Below are 8,988 nucleotides of genomic sequence, written 5' to 3' on the forward strand. Positions count from 1 at the left end.
AGAATATATCCAGGATGGTCCATTCTGAAAGCATGTCAGAAGGACACTTTTTGGTCAGTTACTTGTATCTCTCCCAAGCTTCATAGAGGGATTCACCTTCTTTCTGTTTGAAGGTTTGAACATCCACTCTAAGCTTGCTAAGCTTTTGAGGAGGAAAGAACTTGGCTAAGAAAGCCGTGACCAGCTTATCCCAAGAGTTCAGGCTATCTTTAGGTTGAGAGTCCAACCATATTCTAGCTCTGTCTCTTACAGCAAACGGGAAAAGCATAAGCCTGTAGACCTCGGAGTCAACCCCATTGGTCTTAATAGTATCACAGATCTGCAAGAATTCAGTTAAGAACTGAAAATGATCTTCTGATGGAAGTCCTTGAAACTTGTAGTTCTGTTGCATCAGAGAAACTAATTGAGGCTTTAGCTCAAAATTGTTTGCTCCAATGGCAGGGATTGAGATGCTTCTTCCATGTAAATTGGAATTTGGTGCAGTAAAGTCACCAAGTATCTTCCTTGCATTGTTATTATTTTCGGCCATGTCTCCTTCTTTTTCGACAATTTCTGTCAGATTTTCTCCAGAGAGTTGTGCTTTAGCTTTCCTTAGCTTCCTCTTCAGAGTCCTTTCAGGTTCAGGATCAGCTTCAATAAGAATATTCTTATCCTTGTTCCTGCTCATATGAAAAAGAAGAAAACAGAAAAGAAGAGGAATCCTCTATGTCACAGTATAGAGATTCCTTTATGTGAGTAGAAGAAGAAAAAAAATTCGAACACAGAAGGAAGGAGAGGGTTCAAATTTTTAAGAAGAAGAGAAGTGTTAGTAGATAAATAAATAATTAGAAGGAGATGAGAGAGGGAAGAATTCGAAAATAATTGAAAAGAAAAGAAAAATATTTTTGTTTTTAATTTAAAATTAAAATTAAAATTCAAAAATCTAAAAAAAGAAAAATTAAATTAAATTAAAAGTTAAAACAATTAGTTAATTAAAAAGGAATTTTGAAAAAGAGGAAGGTGATTTTCGAAAATTAGAGAGAGAATTAGTTAGGTAGTTTTGAAAAAAAGATATGATTGAAATAGTAAACTTTTAAAATCAAACAAAAAGTCAAGTAGTTAATTGAAAAAGATTTGAAAATCAATTTTTAAAAAGATAAGAAGTTAGAAAAGATTTTGAAATTGATTTTGAAAAAGATGTGATTGAAACTTATTTTGAAAAAGATTTGAAAAAGAAATTTAAAAAGATTTGATTTTGAAACAAAAAGATATGATTTTAAAATTTAAAGATTGAACCTTTCTTAATAGGCAAGTAACAAACTTTAAAATTTTTGAATCAATCACATTAGTTGTTAGTATTGATTTCGAAAATATGAAATGTAAAATAAGAAAAAGATTTTGAACATCAAAATTTAAAATTTTCAAAAATATGAAAGAAAAAATGAAAAAGATTTGATTTTTGAAAAAGATAGTATTTTTAAATTGAAAATTTGATTTGACTCATAAGAAACAACTAAATTTTAAACTTTTTTTGAAAAAGTCAACTCAAATTTTCGAATTTTATGAGAAGAAAAAGGAAAGATATTTTTTTGATTTTTGAATTTTTTATGAGGAGAGAGAAAAACATCAAAAGACTCAATATATGAAAATTTTGGATCAAAACAAATGATGCATGCAAGAACACTTATGAATGTCAAGATGAACACCAAGAACACTTTGAATGTCAAGATGAATACCAAGAACTTATTTTTGAAAATTTTTAAGAAAAGAAAAACATGCAAGACACCAAACTTAAAAATTTTTCATGTATAGACACTAACAAATTGAAAATACATATGAAAAACAAGAAAAAACACAAAACAAAAAAATATGAAGATCAAACAAGGAGGTTCATCAAGAACAACTTGAAGATCATGAAAAACAAGAAATAAACTCAATGCATGTGTTCGTCGAAGATTTAAAGAAAAATTAAAAATATGCGATTGCCACCAAACTTAAAAATTGACACTAGATTCAAACAAGAAGCACAATATTTTTGGTTTTTTTTTATTTTATTAAATTTTTTTTGAATTTTTTGAAAATTAATTGGAAAAAAGAAAAATAAAGATTTCAAAATTTTTAATGAGAATTCCAGGAATCATGCAATGTTAGTCTAAAGCTACGGTCCAGGAATTAGACATGGCTCACTAGCCAGCCAAGCTTTCAGTGAAAGCTCCGGTCCAAAATACTAGACATGGCCAATGGCCAGCCAAGCTTCAGTAGATACAAATCAGGCATACAACAGCTGATTAGATGAGAGTCCAAGGACTCTTGCCATGATAAGTGGAAGCCTCAGTCCAAAAATTTAGACATGGCTTGACAGCCAGCCAAGTTTCAACAAATCATGAAGAAACTCTAGAATTCATCCTTAAAAATTCTGATGCCATAGAATAATTTATTTTTAAATTTTTTTTCGAAAATAAGAATAATAAAAACAAAAAGATTAAAATTAAAATAAAATTACCTAAAATGAGCAAAAAGATGAACCGTCAGTTGTCCAAACTCGAACAATCCTCGGCAACGGCGCCAAAAACTTGGTATGCAAAATCGTGATCGTTCATTCCTTGGTAACGGCGTCAAAAACTTTATACGCACGTTCATAATCTTAATTCTTTGTCACAACTTTGCACAACTAACCAGCAAGTGCACTGGGTCGTCCAAATAATAAACCTTACGTGAGTAAGGGTCGATCCCACGGAGATTGTCGGCTTGAAGCAAGCTATGGTCACCTTGTAAATCTCAGTCAGGCAGATTCAAATGGTTATGGAGATTTGATAATTAAAATATAATTAAAATATAAAATAGGATAGAAATACTTATGTAATTCATTAGTGAGAATTTCAGATAAGCGTATGGAGATGCTTTTGTTCCTTTTGAACTTCTGCTTTCCTACTGTCTTCATCCAATCCTTCATACTCCTTTCCATGGCAAGCTTTATGTAGGGCATCACCGTTGTCAATGGCTACTTCCCGTCCTCTCAGTGAAAATGGTCCAAAATGCGCTGTCACCGCACGGCTAATCATCTGTCGGTTCTCGATCATACTGGAATAGGATTCAATAATCCTTTTGCGCTTGTCACTACGCCCAGCACTCGCGAGTTTGAAGCTCGTCACAGCCATCCCTTCCCAGATCCTACTCGGAATACCACAGACAAGGTTTAGACTTTCCGGATCTCAAGAATGGCCGCCAATAATTCTAGCCTATACCACAAAGACTCTGATCGTAGATCAGGAGGGTAAGAGATATGCATTCAAGCTTGTTTGCATGTAGAACGGAAGTGTTTGTCAGGCACGCGTTCATAAGTGAGAATGATGATGAGCATCACATAATCATCACATTCATCATGTTCTTGGGTGCGAATGGATATATTTGAGAAGAAATAGGCTTGAATTGAATAGAAAAACAATAGTACTTTGCATTAATTCATGAGGAACAGCAGAGCTCCACACCTTAATCTATGGTGTGTAGAAACTCTACCGTTGAAAATACATAAGTGATTATTGTCCAGGCATGGCCGAATGGTCAGCCTCCTAAACGTGATCAAAGGATCAAAAGATAATCCAAAGATGATCCGAAGATGTAAATACAATAGTAAAAAGTCATATTTATACTAAACTAGTTACTAGGGTTTACAGAAATGAGTAAATGATGCAGAAATCCACTTCCGGGACCCACTTGGTGTGTGCTTGGGCTGAGCATTGAAGCTTTCACGTGTAGAGGTCTTCCTTGGAGTTGAACGCCTGTTTGTTACCTATTTCTGGCATTTAACTCTGCTTTGGAACCTGTTTCTAGCGTTTAACTCCAGAATAGGGCAGAGAGCTGGCGTTGAACGCCAGTTTACGTCGTCTAAACTCGGAAAAAGTATAGACTATTATATATTGCTGGAAAGCCCTGGATGTCTACTTTCCAACGCAATTGAGAGCTCACCATTTGGACTATTGTAACTCCAGAAAATCCACTTTGAGTATAGGAAGGTCAGAATCCAACAACATCTGCAGTCCTTCTTCAACCTCTGAATCTGATGTTTGCTCAAGTCCCTCAATTTCTGCCAGAAAATACCTGAAATCACAAAAAAATACACAAACTCATAGTAAAGTCTAGAAATGTGAATTTTATTTGAAAACTAATAAAAATATACTAAAAACTAACTAAATTATACTAAAAACTATGTAAAAACAATGACAAAAAGCGTATAAATTATCCGCTCATCAGTTTCTCATCAAATCAATAGACTTCAAGAGCAACTAGCTTCTAAAATATTCTTAAAATTTTTTTTTGTGATATTGTTGTTTGCAGGCTAATGCTCCTCAAATCGTTCAAAGTATCAACCCCTTTGAAAACCTCACCTTTCAATTTTACGAACAAATCAAGGAAATTTAGTCCACTCAAACGCCAAACCGTGATAGGAATAGAACACAAAAATTGAACTTATTAAAAGACATGTCAAATTGTCAATGGAAGCATCAACAGAACAAGATTCCAAACTAGAAAGAGGAACAACATCCGACCTGCATACAAGGAAAATCTCGGATCGGTGTCGTAGGAAAAATCTCCAATCGACTTTTCCACCGGAAGTGTGGTGGGTACACTGTCACTAAAATCGCTGTGAATATATCGTTTTAGTGCTTCTTGATCTTTTGCTTCTGTCTCCATTTTTGTAGCTTCTTGTTAAACATTGAAGCCTTAATTTCTCCAACTCTTCTTTGTCAGAATTGCTCTCCTTCTTTAACAACAATTTCCCTAACTCTTTCTTTAATCATATTCACCAACTTCCTTGTTGGATCTAGGGTTGCACCTCACACCAACACAACCAGTAGAATGAGTCAAAGAAGAGAGTAATTTCGTTGTTGTCTTCTTGTTTTCTCTAGTGTCGTTCCTCAAGACCCTAATTTCATTGTCTTCTTGCTTTCCCTTAAGATATTGTATGTCAGCATCTGGTGAGGGTGGAAAACCAGTAGAATGAGTCAAAGAAGATAGTGCAGAAGAAAGGAAGAAGACAAGGATCTAGTGAGGGTAAATAGGTAATCTCCAAAGCCACTTATGCATAAAGTTTGTCACTAGGGTATCCACAGGGAGGTTTGGTTCGGTTATTTAAAAAAGAATCATCCAATCCAAGTGTATATTAATTTTTTTATTCAGTTTGGTTTGATTTTTTTTCGAGACCAACCAAACCACACTAAACCTATTGAAATCGTTTTGGTTTGGTTTAGTTTTTCAGTCTTTCAATTTTAAAAATATATCATGTTTTAATCATATCTAGTGTACTAAATCAATTATCAGAATAGGAAAAAAATCACAACAGAATCAAAACCCTAAATCAAAAATAAAAATATAAAACAAATAAACATAAAAAAATCATGATAAAAAATCCGAATAGAACATACAAGTAGAATAAGAAGAAATAATCAGATCCAAAACCCTAAGCAAAAACTCATGACCAAGAGAAAATAACCATAACCAAAAAACAAAATAACAAATCAGAATATAAACTAGTATTAGATCAAAACCAAAATACAAAACTAATAACAAATAGTCAGATCTAAAAAATAATTTAAAACTGCGAATCATAGAGATACAAAGACGAAGTATTGCGAACTTTGAAGACGACAACGCTACAAACTGCAAAAGAAGGAGAAGGTGTTACAATTTGAGAAAACGATGGTTGAACGGCTAAACGTTGACGACAAAGAGGAATAGAGGACTGTGAGTCTGTGACTAAGAGGGGAGAGCGCAGCTATGAGACCGTGATCGTGAGTGAGAGAGCACAAAGTAGTTTTTGTGATTTGGGCGTGAGTGATAGTGAGAGAGGTGGTGTGCGGCCTGGGTAAAAGGGACAAAGTGAGGAAGGGGGCCACTCCGAGAAGAGGGAAGTTGGTGCACGAAATTGTGATCACATTTTTCACAACTCCGGTACAACTAACCAGCAAGTGCACCGGATCGTCCAAGTAATAAAACCTTACGCGAGTAAGGGTCGATCCCACAGAGATTGTCGGCTTAAAGCAAGTTATGGTCATCCTGTAGATCTTAGTCAGGCGGATTCATTGGTGGGAATTTCAGATAAGCGTTTGGAGATGCTTTGTTGCTTCTGAACCTCTGCTTTCCTATTGTCTTCATCCAATCATGCGTGCTCTCTTCCATGGCAAGCTGTATGTTGGTGGATCACCGTTGTCAATGGCTACCATCCGTCCTCTCAGTGAAAATGGTCCAGGTACAGTTTCTGCACGGCTAATCAACTGTCGGATCTCTCGTCTCGGATGAAAAATACCAGGCACAGCTACCGCACAGCTAATCATCTGTCGGTTCTCACTTGTGTCGGAATAGGATCCCTCTATCCTTTTGCACACTGTCACTGCGCCCAACATTCGTGATTTTGAAGCTCATCACAGTCATCCCGTCCCAGATCCTACTCAGAATACCACAGACAAGGTTTAGACTTTCCGGATCTCAGAAATGCTGCCAATTGGTTCTAGCCTCTACCACGAAGGTTCTAATCTCACGGATTCGAATGCTCTGTTGTTAGGAGAGGCAAGGCAAATCCGTGGATCAGAGACCTAAGAGATTATACTCCAACTGTCGTCCAATGACTACGTTGAACATCATGTAGACCGCTTGTGGTTGTCAGGCACGCGAATCTTGGCTAAGCGAGTAATGAAGATAGTGGGTGATTGTCACGGGTCACCCCTTCATTCTGACTTAACTGAATTAAGTACGAGAGTATATCTTGGAGAAGAAGTAAGCGTGAATTGAAAGAGAAACAATAGTACTTGTATTAATTCATGAAGAACAGCAGAGCTCCGCACCTTAATCTAAGAGGTGTAGAAACTCCACCGTAGAAAATACATAAGAGAAAAAGGTCTAGGCATGGCCGTGTGGCCAGCCTCCAAATGTGAACAATGGCATAATCTTCAAAGTCCAAAGATTATTTAAAACAATAGGAAAGACTAGTATTTATAGTAAACTAGTTACTAAGGATTACAGAAATTGAGTAACTAAGTGCAGAGAGTGCAGAAATCCACTTCCGGGGCCCACTTGGTGTGTGCTTGGGCTGAGCATTAAGCTTTACACATGCATAGGCCTTTTCTAGAGTTAAACGCCAGCTTGGATGCCAGTTTGGGCGTTTAACTCCAGTTCTGGTGCCAGTTCCTGTGTTTTACGCCAGAAAAGGGTCTTTGGCTAGCGTTTAAACGCTAGTTTGGGCCATCAAATCTCGGGCAAAGTATGGACTATTATACATTACTAGAAATCCCAAGATGTCTACTTTCCAATGCAATTGAGAGCGCGCCAATTGGGCTTCTATAGCTCCAGAAAATCTACTTAGAGTGCAGGAGGGTAAGAATCCAACAGCATTTGCAATCCTTTCTCAGCATCTGAATCAGACTTTTGCTCAGGTCCCTCAATTTCAGCCAGAAAATACCTGAAATTATAGAAAAACACACAAACTCATAGTAAAGTCCAGAAATATAATTTTTCATAAAAACTAATAAAAATATAATAAAAAATAACTAAAACATACTAAAAAATATGTAAAAATAATACCAAAAAGCGTATAAATCATCCGCTCATCAGAAGTGCAACGAGAAAGGGATGGAGAGAAAGGGGCGTACCTACGCAACGGTGTTGTTCGGTGGTGTCAGGGGATGAGAGGATGACGACGCTATGGAATGTGGGAGAAGAAGTTTTGGGCCAGAGGATTCGAGAGTGGAGAGGATAGTGGAGAGCGTCACTGCATTAGGGTTATAATGGCGGCTAGGGTTGGGTGATCCTCGTTTGGGCTTGGGCCTTGAGGGTTGGTTTATTTAGGATTTTTAAGAATTTTGGTTTAGTTCGGTTAGAAGTTTTCTACCAGAATCAAAAATTGAACTGAACCGTTAAAAAAATAGCAAAATATTATTTTTTTAGTTATTTATTTTCGGTTGTTCGATTTTTTATTTTTTCGAATTGGTTACTCAATTTTGTTTGATTTGGATTGATTTTGAAACCCTAGTTGTCACATAGCAGTTTCGTTTGTAACACTACCCATTCTCGTTAAAGGAAAAAACCTTTCTTCATGGATACACACTTTTTTTTTTAATGTTTTTAAAATTTATTAAGAGTGTCTTGTCATTGAAAAAAATGGTTAGCGCTAAGAAATTTCGATGGTGTTTTTTGTGGTTTAGCCTAGATCCTAATAATAATTAAAAAAGTCACTATCTATGTCCCAAAAAAAAATCATCACCATGAAAAAAATTCATGTGTGATTATGTATGGAGTAACAAGATTTTTTTTATTTAAATTAATTAAATATAATAATTACAGAAATGTGTAAAATGTAGAGTATTTACCTTTATCCATAATTGCTCATATTTCGGGTATAGTGAGATAACTCACGTTACACAAGCATCCCGAGTACAATGTACCCTAGATGTGAAAGAACCACGCCAATCACATCCTAGGTGCTATCGGGATACGACCAAAGTTTGGTCGGGATACGTACATTGCAGAAAAACTGGGCATAGTGCCCAAGATAGATAGAAATTCTATAAAAAGGGGTTGTAGACGAGTGATAAACCCAAATTTTAGGGTTTATTTTATGTTGAATTTAGTGGATTTTATCAACTTATCTCACATTTATTCAATGAAATAGCATGTTTTATGAATTTTTTCTAATTTGTGCTTAAGAGTGAAAACATACTTTTTAAGCCCTTAATTTGCTAAATTTAATTCACTTTGATTCCATTCGATGGCTTGATGTGTTTGTTTAGTGATTTCAGGCTTAAGAGGCAAGGATTGGATCAAAGAAGTGAAGGAAAAGCATGCAAAGTGGAGAATTCATGAAAAAATGGGAATTTGGTGGAAATCATGGCCACGCGTACGCATGACTCACGCGTCGTGTGAGTGAGAGTATCGTCAAGCAATGCGTACGCGTGATACTCGTCACATGACTTCATTAAAGAAAAAATGGCTGGCGATTTCTAAGTTCATCCAAGCCCA

Source organism: Arachis ipaensis, chromosome B09 (genome assembly GCF_000816755.2).
Source record: "Arachis ipaensis cultivar K30076 chromosome B09, Araip1.1, whole genome shotgun sequence".
Lineage (NCBI taxonomy): Eukaryota > Viridiplantae > Streptophyta > Magnoliopsida > Fabales > Fabaceae > Arachis > Arachis ipaensis.